Source organism: Dermacentor andersoni, chromosome 10 (assembly GCF_023375885.2).
Source record: "Dermacentor andersoni chromosome 10, qqDerAnde1_hic_scaffold, whole genome shotgun sequence".
Classification (NCBI taxonomy): Eukaryota; Metazoa; Arthropoda; class Arachnida; order Ixodida; family Ixodidae; genus Dermacentor; species Dermacentor andersoni.
In genome coordinates, this window is record NC_092823.1 from 102,630,724 (window position 1) to 102,648,333 (window position 17,610).

General features: G+C 45.0%; 1 protein-coding gene and 1 long non-coding RNA gene across 2 annotated transcripts in view; one reads left to right on the plus strand and one right to left on the minus strand.

Annotated features, from left to right (window-relative positions):
- Nucleotides 1–17,610, minus strand: part of LOC129387926 (uncharacterized) — a 78,690-nt gene that overhangs the window by 50,987 nt on the left and 10,093 nt on the right. The gene's annotated exons all lie outside the window — the stretch shown is intronic.
- DAAM (disheveled-associated activator of morphogenesis-like protein) overlaps nucleotides 1–17,610 on the plus strand; it is a 170,925-nt gene that overhangs the window by 14,939 nt on the left and 138,376 nt on the right. The window lies entirely within an intron of this gene.

Sequence of the window (17,610 nt, forward strand, 5' to 3'; positions counted from 1 at the left end):
CCGTTTCCTGCTCCGCTTACTTTGTTACATTGCGACACCACATCTCTGAATTATAGCCTCCGATCTGAAGCGCATGTTGATGCCGCTGTGCTACGCATACGTCCAAACACGTGGGTCGTATGCGTCCAAACAAGTGGGTCGTCCGCGGGCCGATCCTTTCGCAACACAGATTGAAAAACATGCCTAGGTCATCCGCGTGTTTTCTTCCTCCGTACGCCTGTTGATCTCGGACCACATCACGGCCTCGATGTATGCCTATTCGGCGTTCATTATACTCGTATATGTGTCAGTACCTCGTCCGGTGTTCGGTGCAACTTGTATGTCCCCGTATGTCTAGGGCTATACCTACATGAGGGCTTTATTTACTCTCTTTAGCTAACTCGGCTTGATGTAGCTTAAGAAGTAATGCGGAACTACTGCATGTTAATGCGTCGTCGGTGATGTAATGCTCAGCACAGCTACGGACATTGTATTGGAGTAGTAGAATACATAACGAAACGGGCAGTGTTATTGGAAATAATACGCTAACTCGCACACGAACAATAATAGATAGAAGGGTTCATTTATTTGGTTAGTTATTTGTTTGCTATTGAACACTGTCAGCCCCTTAGGAAATGCCACAGGAAGGAGATCTTTGTGATATAAACAATGCAGGAGGCAATATTAGGGTTCTTTAAGAAAGACTTGAGACTTACTTTAAGACCGTTGCTCTGAAATTTATTCATCGGCACCTTTATTCCTTTTTATATGGTTTCCAGTAAACGAAATGCACGTGTCCAAACGTTTCTACCAAGACTACATAGCATGAGTGAAGACATCACTTAAGAGCTGCAAAAATAGCCTCCCATCCCATGTATTGACACCTTGTTCCGTGATAAAGCAAATGCCCTTCTTTTACCGTGAGGTAATTGAAGAAGTCGGAGGGTGCCGCATCTCGACTGTAGGACAGATAAGGGGATGGTTGTGATTGTTTAGTTAACGGTAAAGGACGTTGCTTTGGCATGAAACAAGATATGAAACCAGGGCGTCGCTAACATAGTGGAGGCAATTTTTAGTAAGGTGTAGAAAGACGGCTTGACTCGTGTTATCTCGGCATGGTAGAAAGGGTCGGACGCGTGCATTTCACTTACTAGGGAGTATATTCAAAGGTGTAAAAGAGCGGATGAATAGTTTTCAGAAATAAAGATTTCAAGCATCCCTCTCAGTGTTTATGGACCAACCTATACCCATGTAGTTAAAAACACAATGCATATACACAATATAAAACTTATTTTTGGAGTAAAGTGAAATTTCTTTAACATGCTGTCCGCTCTAGCACCCGATTCCTTCTTCATCGGCATTGTCCATATCACGTCATGAAAACAAGCGAATACAATCGGCTTGCGTGACTATAAGAATTCTCTGTGAAACAACAGCGGTGCGTATGTCACTGTATTCTTAGGTTGTCACCAACTAAAGTGAGGTGTTCTTTCAAAATCATCTTACCATTCCCTTGCCCGAAACGAAGGGCTGGTTACTAGCGCTGAAAACGAAATCAAAACAACGTGTCTTTCTTTTTTAATTTCCCACCGGAGCCTCAGCGCCGGTACTTCAGTGTGACGTCACGGATTTCAAGGTATCATTTAGGATTTTTACGAGTTGTCCATGGTGCGAGAACTCTTCCCAAAAACTTCTACGTTGAGTCTTGAGTTCCAGTACAACTAAATTCAATTCTTCTTAGCCGATAAAGAATTCACTGGACCCGTGCTGATGTTTTCAAAATCTATGACTTCAGAACGAGGTGGTGTGAAAAGTCCCAGGCAGCATCGCTAGCCGTGTTTCTTTTTTTTCTTTTTTTTCTTCAAATGCTGCCTCTGTACCAGGCCTATTGTTGCCGTATGGGTGGCCGTTTTGCCATTTCCAGATGCGTAGTTTAACAATACAACTTAGTATTCACCTTTACTGTCTCTATGAGAAGGCAGAATGCGGGGAAAACCCCGTGGCTTTAGGTAAACACAGGAAGTTTGTTCTTACGCGGTGGGAAGAGTTGCCAGCGGCCATAAGCCGATGCGTACAGCTCACGCAGGGACAGACACCGCGTTATCGTAGTTGACTCACTTCCTCTACCTAACACTTTCGCGGAAGGTTGTAAGCCTTCTCGAATGCCGAACGGTCGCGTGGCACTCTTAAGGCTTGCTGAGGTAGATCTTAAGTGTGAATCGTGAGTAAGCCATAGTTAAGCCATATAATTATGAAGGCAACACTCAGGCCAAAAGGCATCTTAGCGGGCTCGCAAGAGAGCAGGAAACAAGCGGTGACGGGGGCATGTATTTCGCCAGGCTAATGCAGGGCAGTGTACTGTGGAAGCCAGAGCTACCGAAGTGCCACACTACAAATCCCTCGTCGCCATTCAGAAATTGTCGATGGCCGGAAGAGCTCTCGCCCGCCGTGACAGCGCACCATAGCCCACTTAGGTTGCTATGATTGTCCAAAGCAATTATTGGGTAGCTACCGAGACCTCTTATTCATTACGAAGATAATTAGTGATATCTAGTTGTCTTGCTAGCGAGTTCTCGTCGGCATCAGTCGACTTTGCGTTCGGGCGAGCTTGTTACGACCCAGCACCACGTTCACACAGGCCAGAAGGTACAGGACAAAATTATAGGAAGATGCCGCAGAAAGCACTCATTTTCAACTGACCTTTTCTTGATTTCATGCGTGCTGCGCGATTAAAGAAACACTCTTACTCGGAATTCAGCGATCTTACACGTCCGTTCTTTTTGTATTCGTGCTGCCTTTCCTCCTGCCAGTCCGAACTGTACCGTCTAGCACCTAACGTGTACCTAAGGATGCACAATATATAGTTGGCGCCCACGTCGCAATATCCCCCCCCCCCCACTCTCTTTGGCCTCGAGCGACGGCTCTCTTCGAGTAATGGAAACCATGCTATGCTCTTGCCGTTCTTTGGGCGGTCGAGAGGACCAGTGACGTCATGACCGCCATTCCTGGGACATCTCTCATTAGTTGCAGACTATATCGTGGTGGACCAACCGACGACAGAGTCAGAACCGACGCGGCCCTCCCAAGCCGTTTTTTTTTTTCGGCGCTCCCGGTTAAGTACAAGCCGGCGATGCTCACGTTCCCGTTCGAGAAGGAGAACCTGGAACGCTTTGGGGCGAGCGCCGCACACGTATACTATAGTGCGAGCGCCCGGTCCTGGAGCCCTTTGATTATACACGCGGCGACCGCATATGCGCTTGCCTAAGTGCTTGGAGTGGGAAGGACAGGGGCTGTGTGTGGTGCGAGTGTGTGGGGTCGTAGTTTAGTCACCGCGGTTTCGACCGGGGCAGTGGCGTGAGTAATTTTTGGCGCAAGCCGGTGAAAGTGGCCTTCGGTGGGGAGCGGGAAACAGTGGCGGTCGTTGCATCGGCGCATTGCAACGTTTGTGCCGTTGCACCGGCGCTGAATCGAGCTAAACTAACATCGAGAAACTTGAAAAATCATTAAGTTTTCAACAACAATAACAACAACAACAAAAAAAAAACGTTTTGCTGGTGTCCAGTGCCCCTATAAGCTCCCGAGAAGTAGTGAATGCTGTTTTCGTCGAGACGCCCTTTCAAGGTTAACGGAGATTAAGTGCACAAGCCTGAAAGAGACATCGCAGGTAGCTTGTGAAAATAATAAAGAAAGCGCAGGACGTGATTGGAAAGTGAATCGGGACAGTCCCACCCCCCGTGTTCTAGAACGTTCCTCCACTCAACATATCGGTTGCAATATGCCACACCGATCCGGCCCAACCGACCACCCAACGGCGTGTACGTGCATTGATATGACATGGTCACAGAATGTATTTGCAGTTGGGACTGTGCCGATCAGTGTGTATCGCAGCGACCACAAAACCATTGTGACCGTCGTTACTAAGTGACAATGAGTGATGCAATAAAGTCTTTACTACAAGTTTCCTTACCAGGATGTTTACAGCTCCGCTGGTCATTCACCTTCGCAAGGCAGATTATCCTTCAATTGTCTTTTTTTTTACGTAGAACAGCGGTGCGCTTACTCAGCTTGCTTTATTGGTCAGCGTACAAGGATTATATAAGCCGTTCGCTGGTACTATCCTTCGGTACACACATAACCTTGGCACATGTATTTATTTATTTATTTATTTGAACATACTGTTAGCCTCACATTTGAGGCTGTTGCAGGAAAGGGGCAGGATACATATTCAAGAGAACACAGTTCAAGTAGGCGCGGACATGAATAAGTCTGGGTGAACAAGACAGTACATATGTGCTCTATAATCATTATACAATTTCTATAACAGGAGCGGTGAAAAATGGTAGTAAACGCCATGTTGGAAAGTTTAGCACACAAAAGAAGAACAAAGAAAGAAAATGTAAATATTTTGGATGCGCAATGCGCAAGAGACAAGATTCAGCAGGTGTTTATATCAGGGCAGAATACAAGACACTGAGAAGTGAATCAGAATGCCATTGTACGACGCAGCTCGCCTACGTGCAGATCGTAGCTACAGAGCATTGTTTGATAACTTGGCGACAAAAGTTTCGAGTGATGTGCAGGTGACAACGTCATCAGGCAACATGTTCCATTCACGGATTGCATGTGGAAAAAAGGAGTACCTGAATATGTCGTTGTGAAATCTGTATTCTGTTAAGTGCTTGGTGTGTTTTGTTCGAGAACTACGTGTATCTGTCTGTAGCAAGTAGTCACTCGCATTGATTTTCATGCTGCCATTAAGAAGAAGGAAAAGAAACTTTAGACGAAGTAGTCAAGCTCAATTTTGTATAGGGGGAAGTTCAGCTCGCCTTAATATTTCTGTGGGGGAGTCAAGACGGCGATACTTATTAAAAATAAATCTAATCGCTTTCCTTTGTACGCTCTCCAATTTTGCTATGTACTGCTTACGGAAGGGAAACCAACATACTATTCCATATTCCAGTATAGAGCGAACTAGTGACAGGTATGCTAAGCGTTTAGTATCTATTGATGCGGATCTAAGGGAGCGTTTTAACGAGTATGGAACTGCCAGTGATTTATTAACAATATACGTTACCTGCTTGTCCCATTTAAGATCTGATGAAATTATGACGCCTAAATACTTATACTCTTCTACTTTCTTTAACATCTGTCCTTGTAAATAATACGGGTAGTTCATGGGCGCTCTTTCATTCGTCACTGTCATACAAACTGTTTTCTCTGTGTTAATCACCATCTGCCACGTTTGGCACCATTTTGTTATATTTTCAAGTGCACTGTTTAAGGTTCATCACGACAGGTTATTTCCTTGTAGTCCTCTGCAAACATTCTTACTGTGGCGTTATTATTAATGTGTAAATCATTGATAAGGGAGGAGGAAAGAGAAAAGTAGAAGGCAGGGAGGATAACCAGAATAAGAAACAGGATAGGAGCTAAAACGGCTCCTTGTGGGACGCCAGATAGCACATCGCTGCAATCCGAAGAGTAGTCTTTGAAACATACATATTGACGTCGACCTGCAAGATAACTTTTTATCCACTTGGTGATGTTGTTATCACCGAGGTAGTGGATAAGTTTCTGAAGTAACTTTGGATGGGAAACTCGATCGAATGCTTTAGATAGATCCAGGAATATCATGTCGGTTTGACTGCATTTGTCCAACGTAAGCGCTAAGTCGTGGATTGTCTCAATCAATTTAGTAGCCGTAGACAATCCTTTTCTAAAGCCATGCTGATTAGGGACAATTAAATTATTTTTTTCTACGAATGACACTATGTGTTTTATTATAAGAAGCCAACAAACACTGACACCAAGCACAACATGGGTCCTTGGTGTCAGTGTTTGTTGGCTTCTTATGATATGACTAATAAAAATCGGGCCCTCGGTTAACCTCCTTTCTTCTCACTATGTGTTTTAGGATTATATGTTCAAAAATTTTGCCGGCCGTACAAGTAAGCGAGATTGGTTGGTAATTTGCTGTGCTGGTAAGGTAACAGGATTTATGTATAGGGATAACCTTAGCAGTTTTCCATTTCACCGGAACCTCGCCCATTTGCAATGATTTAAAAGAAAATAATCAGCAAGAACTTGGACATCCATTCTGCGTAGCGCTTCAGAAATGAATTTGGTATGTTGTCAGGACCACAGGATTTTTTGGGGGTCTATTTAAAGTAAGAGGGGAAAAATTCCCGATTCGGTTAAGGTTAAGTCGTCTAGTTTTGCTGAGTAGCTAGGAAGGGATTGGAGGTTCGGTCGTTTACCGTTGTCTTGTGTAAATACTGAAATAAAGTATTCATTGGACTGTGTAGCCTTTGCCATAGCTTCAGTTGGTGATGGATTACTGGTCTGACGTGACTTCGAATTAAGGTATCGCCAAAACTTAGACGGAGATGTTTTGATAAAATTACTTAAGGTGACATTCATGTATTCATCTTCTGCCTTTTTTTTACGGCTGATTTTAGTGACAGGGAGCTTTCGCGTATTTTAGTAGTGTAGCCTGGTAGCGGTAGTTTATTTCTCAGTTTCCTTAATCTGGCAATTTTTCGCTTTAGTTGTATTATGTTTCTTGTTATCCAAGGGTTTGTCTTACGTACTGGTTTGATCTTTGTGGGAATATATTTTGATAAGCAGTGCTGAATGATTCTTTCAAATGTTGACCATAATCCATCTACTGAAACTGTATGATCATTCGAGAACGATGTAAAACTGGAGTAAGAGTGATTTAGCAAAAACGCTGACGTCGTCGGCATTCGCCCAGTCGAAAATTCGTGTACTCCCTGTTGGGTAGGCGGAGGTGCGCCTATAAACATCTGTATATAAAACTCTTGAAACTTTGAAAAAAAGATTACGCCGTAACGGCAGTCCTAAACATTAGTGTGCGCGCTACATACTTCAAAACCGCAACTCTGGCTCCAGGTAGCAAAGCGGTTTTTCTTAATATATTTCTGGAGGGCACGCAAGAAATACGAGGTATTTTATGCACTCTCACAAACTTTTCTACTCCAAATGTTTCTTTTAGTGCCAGTTGCCTTATTTGCGAGGCACACAATATTGCCGTCGTTCTGTAAGTTATTATTTGCTGTGCTTTCCAAAGCACAGACACAGACGCCAGCACTCTCAGAGTCATCATCATCACCACCGACGACCAAGCATGGGCTACAAGTCGAAATGCGTTGCTCACTACCGAGTTTGAACGGTGTCTGCTGACCGCGCAACGCACCATAACTGCTATGATCATATTACAGCGATTATACTTGGCCTAATACAAGACAGTGCACTAGTCGATGTGTTGCCAACTTAAACTGATCGTCCCCGGATGGTCTTGGTAGAATTTAGACGTCCCAGTTAATTTGAAGAAAACATGTAACAAGCTGTGACGTTCGCAATATGTTTACATCTTATCACTCTTTTTTGTCGGTATCTTCAGGGGTGAGTCGACGTTGCTAGCGCCAAGAGAACTCGGTTTTGAAAAATTCATCAATAACCTACAGCACCGCGACATCTTCGTCGATGACGTGTGTGGTGTGACGAAAGCTTGGTCCCCACGAAGAGACCTCAGTGTTTTTGGACAATGGGACATGTTTAAACTGGAGCTGTTTAAACGGTGTTGTCTTTAGAGGAATCGCCATACTTCGAAAAAAAAATTTTTTTTTCAGGGAAGACAATTTTTCATAAAGCTGCCTACATTGCACGACACGACGTTCGAGCGTGCCGCACTTTGCACATGTACAAAGTGCCGTGGAAGCTACCTTAGATGCGCTTGACAATGAACGTTAATGCGACGTGGTAATTCGATCCCGTGATAAAAGACCTTTGTTTCAAAAAGCTTCAAGACAGTCTTGTTGGCGAAAGACGGCATAACCTTCGCGGAAGAAATTATCTAAGTCCAAGTTCATTCAAAAATCATTGGCGACAGGCTTTCGATACCTTTTTATGAAGTGTATTTACGGAGAAGTTGCACCATATTATATGTGGCGCCGACTATTCCTCTTCTCTGACATGACAACCTTGCTCTTAATGTTCATTCGCAAAGCTCGCGAACGAAAATATAAATGTTCGCACAGTATAAATGTTAACACCACATTATTGTAGAGAAAATACAAATCTTCTGGGGCAGTTGCAGGTGAGGGCTCTTTTGAGTGCCGCATTGCAAGCACAACATTCGCTTGCTCGGACACAACTGTAGATGGGAGCCACAGAAACACAAAAATACAAGGAACCAACAAGGATGTGTCTGTTATAAATAAATAAATAAATAAATAAATAAATAAACGTCAACAATAATGCGAACAGGACAAAGAACAAAGACAAGACTAAAAAGATGAATGGAATCGTTATCTGTTTTAGTAACTTTTAATGTTTATAAGTCATACAAATAAACGTATCATTTCGCGTTCAGCAATGACGTTGCAATTTTTCTGATGGCCATGGACCTAAGATATGTGTCATACTTCTCCGCGCACGCACATCGTATCAAGATTCTTCCCTCAAGGAGAATCGTAGATCGACTTCGTCCTCCTGACGAAGATAGCTAACAGCTATAGGAAACAAGACTGTGCTAGAGTCATCCACTATTGCTTCTGCTTCCCTCACTCAAACAGGCTTAGCGCCATTTATAGACGTCACTGCGTGGATGGTATCATGTCTACACTTTTCATATGTAACTCTATCGACGTTTCAGTGTCCTGCATTGTACATCGAATGGACCAGTTATGATAATGATGATGACGACTACGTTCACATAGAAAGGAGAAGTGCGAGCTTTTTCATCAACACTGGAAAACAGGCCTTACGTCTTTGGGAGCACGTTATGCGGCTGTAGCTGCCAACAGGTCTTGAACGCTGTCGATACCGTCCACAAGAACCGTTGCCTCGAATAAAACTTCCCTTCAAGAAGAGTGATGGAGATAAAGAAAGAAAGATAGAATGAAGGAAGAAAAAGAAAGTGAAGCCGGATAGCCTAAGCGTGTAACGTGTCCCCGAAAACCAGTTAAGGAACCGACAAGGCGTGCAAAACGCGTCTTCCTCGAAAGTGTTCAAAGTGTAGCACTTATATGGCCTGCTTCAAATTCTCGACCCTCGCAACGAGATACGACGTATAAATGGGATGCAGGTCGCTCCGCTTGAATTCTCTGCAACTCTTCTTCCACTGGTATTTCAGCTCGTAAAACTGCACGTCGGCTCGAAGCTTTCTTTCACTTTCCTCATGTAACTTTTAAAATTCAGTACAAGGAAAGTGATACGGGCAGCCGAAACATAGTTCAGCACACAGGTTTAGCACACATTTGAGGAAGTGTACAAGGTGACAGATATCGCACGCGAGACCATTTCCTATGCTGTTCTCTTAAGTTTTTCATTAAAGTATGCTCTTTGGTTCAGCTGCATTTTCTTTCTTCGCTTTGACTTTTTGTTCTTGGAAAAGGGAATGGACGGGGAACGGGGGGGGGGGGGGGGGGGAGGGAGGCGTACGATTACTTTGCTGGCTTACATAGTGAAACATGGATGCCGAGGTCTTCCTTTGGACAACATCACCTAAAGCAAACGAACCGGAAGTCCCGTATGCGGGATTTGAATGTTCCACCGGCAAGAGGATGTTACTCTCAAAAGCATGCATAGCGTTACCGAATTAGGACGCAGAAAAGGTGACACGTGAGGCCGAGCTCGCCAGGTGATATGTCATGTAGACTGTGTGACCGCCACTAGGCGGCAGTATGCCAAGCGTGCCAGGGAAAATTCCAGATAGTGTGACCGCCCCTGTATGACTACACCAAGTGAACACCTGTATGTTTTGAGCGGAATAGGCCAGAATGCAAAAACGCAAGACGGTTTGCACAACCATTAACTTCGTAATCTAATCTAATTATGGGGTTTTACATGCCACAACCACGATCTGATTGTGGGACACGCCGTAGTGGGATACTGCGAATTAATTGTGGCCACTTGGGGTTATTTAACGTGCACTTAAATCTAATAATAATGACGTCCACTTAATAACGTGCACTTTAATCTTTAACGTACACTTAATCTAATACGGGGTCTTTTGCACTTAAGCCCCATCGAAATGCGGCCGCCATGGTTGGGGATTCGATCCCGCGACCTCGTGCTTAGGAGCGCTACACCAAAGCCACTAAGCAACCACGGCGGGTAAGCACTGACTTCTATCGGACGTGGAATGTCCGACAATTTGATTTGATACGCACAGAAACAAGAAAAACAGGCGAAAAGAGCAAACCAGAGGGCACACGGAAGCAATCACATGATGTATGAGAACATGTATAATGATTAAAAGCATTCAACTATCCCCATCTGCCATTTTGAAAATCAAATTATTATTCTTTGGATGAGGAAGCTAATGGCGAGCTGCCTTACTCATATTCATCACTCACCTCTGCATTTTTTTTCGGCAGTCTCCCGCGAGTAGCATTCTCTTTCAAAGAACACAATCACTGCATTGTAAAGACATTTCAAGCTACGTTTGATTTACCACGTACGACATTTTTACCGCCTTCTCAGGAGGACGTGGATATATTAATTATAATGAAGAGATTACACCATAATCGATTCACCAAGCACATACTTACTGAAAATGTTACGTGCTCCGAGAAGTATCTAAAGCATGCGAGCGTGTTATCGAAGATCGTAGCTAACGGAGATGTAGATTAAAAAAAGAAAAACGAGAGCTATATGTATTTAGCGTTCACGATGTCTGCGCTACAATTAAAGAAAAAAAACGTCGAACCGGCCCCCACTGTTGAATTGTGATTGCTGAAGCAACTAGTGGCATGGTACACCTAATTAAAACTGCGCATCCATGTCGAAGTGACGGGGAGTCCAGGAGGCTGTCGTCTGCGCGCATGAGAAAGTAAATGACCGAATCTCGACAGACGACCGACTGGCGACACAGGACGGCGTTGAAGTATACCGTGCAGCGAACCGGTCAACACCTTCTATTCATCGGCGCCAGCTCCGCGGATTCCGGTTGACTGCACAGCTTTATTGCCACAAGTCACAGCAGACGACAGTGTTTGCAGACGTGTCGTTGAAAAGTGAGTGCGAACGACGACGGCGCTGCCTGGCTGGAGAAAGTGCACGTGACGTACACGCGTCACGATCTTGCACTTATAAGTATAATTCAATCGAGCCGAACCGTGCGTCAGAAATGAGGTCGACGCATTGACGCGGGGTGGTGTTGTCTCCTGCTGTCTAAGTGCGGCGCTGTGTCTCGGCTTCGTCTCCTGCCATGTGCCGATGGCCTTCGCCTGTTGACAGCCGGTCGTTTGTCGAGTGTCTTGTCGCATTCAAGTCCAGTCACGGTTTATGTGAGCGTTCGTTCGAGAAGCAGGCGACGATGTGGACGCTTTTCTGCGCTTTTGTGGCTATGCAGGAGGAAGTCTGATCGTTGCTTGCATGCGTGAGATACATATTAATAGCATTGTAGGGGGGGGGGGGGACGCGCTGGCTTTCACAGAGGGCTTCTCGGGCTGAGAGTGGGATCTGTGTTTTATTCTCGATCGAATCTAACGTTAGTTCGTCGCTATAGGGTGAGCCCCCGGGCTGCAACTTCTAATGCTGAAGAACGCTTTTCACTGCTTCAACCAGGGGGGCGACAGCAGATGACAAGAATTTTACCAAGAGACAACAAACTGAGTTAAGCCTAGTTGATAGTATGGCGTTTGTACCGTCCGCGTATTGATTTGGAGCTGTGTTCTTTGCCCTTCCTGTAGCGGTCAGTAATTTTTGACAACCGAGCCACGCAAAATTTTTTCTGGCGCTACGAATGTTAGTAAATAGAGTTTAGCCATGCGACAATGCACCTTCACCAGTATACGTTGACTGCGAAAATGCATACCTCGAGTTATTCCTTAATATCATATAGAGTGCCTTTGTGACACTTAAATGTTATTATTAGGCTGATACCTCTCTCTCTCTCTCTCTCTCTCTCTCTCTATATATATATATATATATATATATATATATATATATATATATATATATATATATATATATGTTATAGGTCAATAAGTGATCGACTCTTTAAGAGGCTCCTTGTATCATTGCCGATTCGATGTAAGCAACCAGGTACCCTCTAGGCTGAGTGGTTGGGGCCTGAATCGGCCGCTCGGCAGATGGGGTATAGTCTATGTTTTAAAGAGAAGTGATTGCGAACATGCTTCATATTCCCATAGGACAAATGCATGGTTAGGGCGCTCGTTGCAGTGCTTGCATTTAAGTGGGAGACCCGTTGCCAACAACCATGTGAGATGATCCCTCATTGGCGTTGGTAAGGTATTCGTTCACGTTTGGCAGACATACGTGCCTTTTCATCTGGCCAAACGCGCGGTGATAGGCGGAGAGTCTCATCCTGTACCAGTGATGTGATTTGAGGATATCTGTATTCATGAGCGGCTGGTCGGAGTCGGTGAAGAAGGGAGATCTTGTACATGCCTCTCGAGAGAGGAGATTAGCCGTTTCACTACACTCCAGTGACCTCACGTGCCCTGGTATCAAAACCACTTCCGTAAGAGTTTTGACATGCGAACCGCCCACGCACAACGTTTACGGAGAACGACGGCTCTCTTTCATTGGTGTTCAGATATGGAATACTCTTCCACAAGAAATAAAATACGCTCAAAATTTTGCACTTACAGCTAAAAAATTATTTCCATGCATGCAGTAAACATGTTAAAAGACATCTATCTGCTGTTCCATTTATCATTGTAATATAACATGCACGATGTTTTTGAATTGAAGCGACTGTCTTCCTTGTTATGCTTTCTTTTTGTCATTTGTATTATGTATATATCCCCCTCTTCGCTCTTCCAAGTTTTTATTGTGGATGTGACGAAGTGTCTGTATTATATTTTTTGGAACCATAACTAGGCTATGGCTACGGGTCCAAACAGTACTGGACACACTGTTATTGTGTTTTCAAGAATAAATAAAGAATTTGAATTTGAATTTGAGAGCATCAGACCGACGAGCGAGTTGTTTGCCGTCATTTCTCTAACTGGGAACCCCCCATACTCAAAAATTAAATTATAACGTTTTACGTGCCAAGACGACGATTTGACTATGAAGCACGCTGTGGTGAGGGACTCATCATCCTTATTCTTACCATCTGGAATCAGGAACGTTTCAGGAGATGGCCGCTACTGTTGATTGGTGACAAATGACACGTTATAACCATGTAAGAAACCTAACGTTCCCTCACTTTCCCAACTTTGAGCTACTCGAGCATTGACTATTCCTCCAAATAGCCCACTCATTGTCAATTTTGGCTAAAGTCCTGACCATGTCTTAGTTTCCCTTTGCCACTTCAGCAGAGAAAGTTTCCTGAATAAGTGATGTACAAGACGATCGCTTTTCGCAAGATGTTTCACGGGTTGCTATTCTGAACACTCAGGTTTTTCCATATTGTCAAATTCCACAGTACTCACGCTTTGAGCCAATCAGATAGGGCGTCGCCGTGCTGTGAACCAATCAGAGATGACAGGACGAGGAATATGACAATACGGCGGAATTAGACACTGTCCAGATTAGAACCGCTGGCTCTGCCTACCGTGGCTGGGATGCGGAAACGAAATGCTACTACTGCGCCATCCCTGGGCATCATGTAGGCTGTTCCGGTCGTTACCTGAGTGACGCACGTATTTTTTGACGAACGTCGTTCTGTCGGCGCGTTACGAGCACGAAGTTCCGCCATGATCGAGCTGTAGTTGAAGAGGACGCAGTAGGACTTGGTCGAACGACCAAGCCGCGCAACAGCCACCACTATTTTTTATGTGTGTCGAAACAGTTAGCGGAGTCGTGATCATCACCTCCCAGCGAAGCTGACCCCCAGCTGACCAGACGTACAGCCGACGGGCTACGGGCCGTCGTCTGCTCCGAGCGCAGCGCACGAAGCACGTCGTTTGGCGGCCACTTGTGACGACGACGCGGGTCGACCGGGCAAGGGGTGGGTATTCCATCAGGAATGGTGTCAATTGTCCCCCACGAGCCGGCTAACGGGGTGTGCGTCGCTGGATCAGTGACCCCTCTCTGCAACGCCTTCCCGCGTCCCTTTCTTGCTGTACGCTACCCGCCTTCTAGCACCTTGCCCATACGCTCGCTGTATGCACTGCCCCCTTTCGTTCGCACATTGGCACGAGTTCTTCCTTACGAGCTGCGCGCGCAGTAAGCGAGCGTTACCTGCAGCCTATGCGCAGTTCATCAAGAAGCGCCGCTCACTCACGCCATACAGGTTATGTGTAGCGATCGTTGGGGAACTGTTCTCCTTAAGCCGCGATTTTTATTTTTCTTGCTATCAGCCCTTGAGCACACACTTGAGTACAGAACCATAGATCTTTATGCCTAATTTGCATCACCGTCACGGAGTCTGGAAATTTTTTTTTCGTTTCTACGAACTCATCGAGGCGCGTCGTTTATCTCGTTTGCCGTAGTTCGCAGCACGTATTGCGTTCACCGTTACGTTTACTTAGTCTCAATCCGTGCTCGACTTTTTTTTTCACCAGTTGCCACTCAGAACTGTAAATACGTAGGCAAGAAAGGGTACGTTAACGGGCCGTATAAAAAATCAACGGGATAATATTTTAGTCGGGCGTTACGACGACGTGATGCTGAAGAAGCATAGGGCGTGACCTGCTCACGTGGAGACGGTGATTACCGCACTTATTCAAATGGGCTGATCTAGAAACACGAAAGGATGCCTTCAGATTCCAGCGCAACTACGCTAAAGTGATGCGCTTTTAGTCTGTCAGCATTGTGAGCTTAATGAAGCCTACTGCAAGAAATGACTGTTCCAAAGTGTTTCACCTGTGTCTGTCCTGCTTGGACCGAACTTTATTGCTCACGAGTTGCGTGATCGATCTCTCCGCATTGCGTCTAATTCTCGGCCAGCCTCGAATGCACTTTCTCTCCCCCGGCATCCACTGTCACATTGTGCGCACTTGGTACACTAGTGACAGGCACTAGTTGTATTTTCCACACATTACACAGCCTAGTAGTGAATTTTAGGTGGGAGTTCAGTAGCACCAGACCAAATACAGTACAGTCCAACGTTAGGGGAAACATATCCGTTGTGCGGTTTTCACTTCGCTGGCACTCCGCCTGCAAGTACCAGCTGAAGCTATGTAAATACACTGCACAATAGTATAGATGGTGTCAGCACCACTAACAACGTCTCACCTGCTAAAAATGTGCCCGATTCGATGCTTGCCAGAAGGATAAAAGAAGGGTAAAATCATGTATTCTCTTAACAGTAGATCATACTTTTTATAGCTGCTGTAATGAAGTTTTTGTATGGAAAGGTACATCGTGCTTTGTCGCTCCGTAAGCTTTTGTGAATGCTTGATTCCTCCTTAACCAAATGGTCCTTGAAAAATATTCACAGTGAATAATTAAGGATCACGCATCACTCCAGGATTGTTTGAGCTGCACACGGGCGCTCAACGCAATGCAGTCTCTCCTTTCAGTAATTTACCAAAGTTCTCATTCGGTGACGTATATCAATTTTTCCCTCTGTCATTTATATATGTGCTAGTCTCATTAGGCTATTCTTTGTCAATGCCAGTCAAACTTTATTTCACCCCTAGTCATAATTATCCCATGTTCACATTTCATGAGCAGCATAGGTCTGGACTGCTGTGCTGACTAAACAGTTTGGCACAGGCGCCTCCTTACTGAGCAACAAAAGCGCATTCATCAAGGTTTTATGTCTAACTGCAGTGAATCTTGGCAGTTGTCGAGCACGGAAACTGCGGAACACCGTCTCATGACGTCAGCCAATCCATGGGTTCAACGAACTTTTAAGAAATGCCAGAAAGTATGAATCCCACGCACGTAGTTGTCCATTGTCAGAGTTGACAGGCAATTACTATTCAATGACTGATAGCAGCCTAAATTTGGAATGAAGACTTTTAGTTATCTCTTCATGAAAATATGCCCGTATTAGGTGTGAGCGCGACTGCTTTTTATTTCCCAGAACGTATAAGAAACGTTGAACTTAGATTGAATATTATAGTGGCGTTTCCCCTTAGACAGCATGACATTATATACGACAAATTGTGTCCATCGTGTGCCAACATGCGAATGCATACAGCATTCTGAAGAAGGTGCGAGTGCGCTCCAGTTTTCGACAGCAAACTTTTGATTGGCTGTTATCATTAAAATAACCGAATAACAATTGAAGCATTAGGTACTCAAAAGGAACTCTTCTTGGACGGAGATGAATCCAATGCTATTGCTATTGTTTTGTTTGAAGAAGAAGAAGAAAACGTTCAGAAAAAGCAATCCCATTAACTTAGTCAAGTCAAACGCTGCTTCGCGAAAACGCTCGAAGCGTGGATGTGCCGCTTTTGGTTGCAGCTCAAAGCCCTGTTGATCCACTGATTCTGCTGTAATAGACCATATTAACAATCTGCGCTGTTGGTGTCGCTGGATACATATTCGCGTGATTATAAACAAGCACATGTTTTGTGTGGTTCCCTCGTACCTGTAATTCTTTTGTGTACGTTTCTACGAGATCACCCGAATGTGTCAAACGAGCTGACGTCCACTGCCCGTACCGTCTGTATCATTATTTTGCGCCTACTCGGTGTTTCATTCTGCGTTTAGCGTTGCAACTTTATACGCTCGTCATTCAGGAAATCAACTAAGCCCCAGCTTACTGCGTTAACTAATGCTGCTACACCGAATCTACGGAGCCCTTCTGCTTTGACAACGCCTGTCTTCTCTCCGATAGAACGGTGAGCTCATTGCAGCGCGGATATATATGTTCGAGGAAAGCTTCGGAGGCACCGCGAAGTGATTGTTTTTTTTTCTTTTTCCTACCAGCCGACCAGGTCTTCATTTTTTCTGCTTTCGTGGCACACCGTTTACCATTTACCGTGCTTCTCGCGACACCTCGACGCTGGCGAGATCGGAGGATCTTAAGCGCTCCTGCCTCGGGGTTTTTCGCAACCCACTTTATCAACAGGCGAAGCGAGATGGAAGCGACAGCGAGGAGATTTATTTTCACGGTTCAGCTTCTTCTTCGCTCTATGATTTAGGGTCGTGTCGGCTTTTGCCTTACGCCGCGGAAGACATGACCGAAGAGGAGGAATCTCGCCGGCTTCGATGTCTATCGGATTATGGAGCACGGTCCGTGGCTTGTCTCATTAGAGTGGTGCCGAGGTGTCGAAACAGCCATGCAGCGATTGGGCTGCGCGAGAGTTACCGTGTAATTACGCGAGAGTTTAAAATGAAGACGGGATGTTGTTCGCACCTTGAGAGCACCCTAAAGAAAACTACTAGGTTAGTTTGGATAATGAGACAACGCGTGCGGGACATTAAGTAGGTCAGTATACCACGTAAGCGGGGTATTGGTAAGCCGGAGATGAGGGAAAAGTGAAGGGCAGGTGTTTATAACTCTCGGAAATTTTCGTGCAGGCTCAACGTGACGTCAGAAATTCGAGTGAAGGCAGCTCGTGTTAAATTGAATATCTTGCCCATAAATATTTATCCCTGCGCAAAGAAAGCAAATGATTTGCCTGGGAGTTCTTGGTCCTTTCTTGATCTGCGCAAGAATGCGCTATGTGCGCGAAAGTAACGTGAAATACTCTGACACCATGGGCGACGTCATAGGCGGCCTGATTCGGC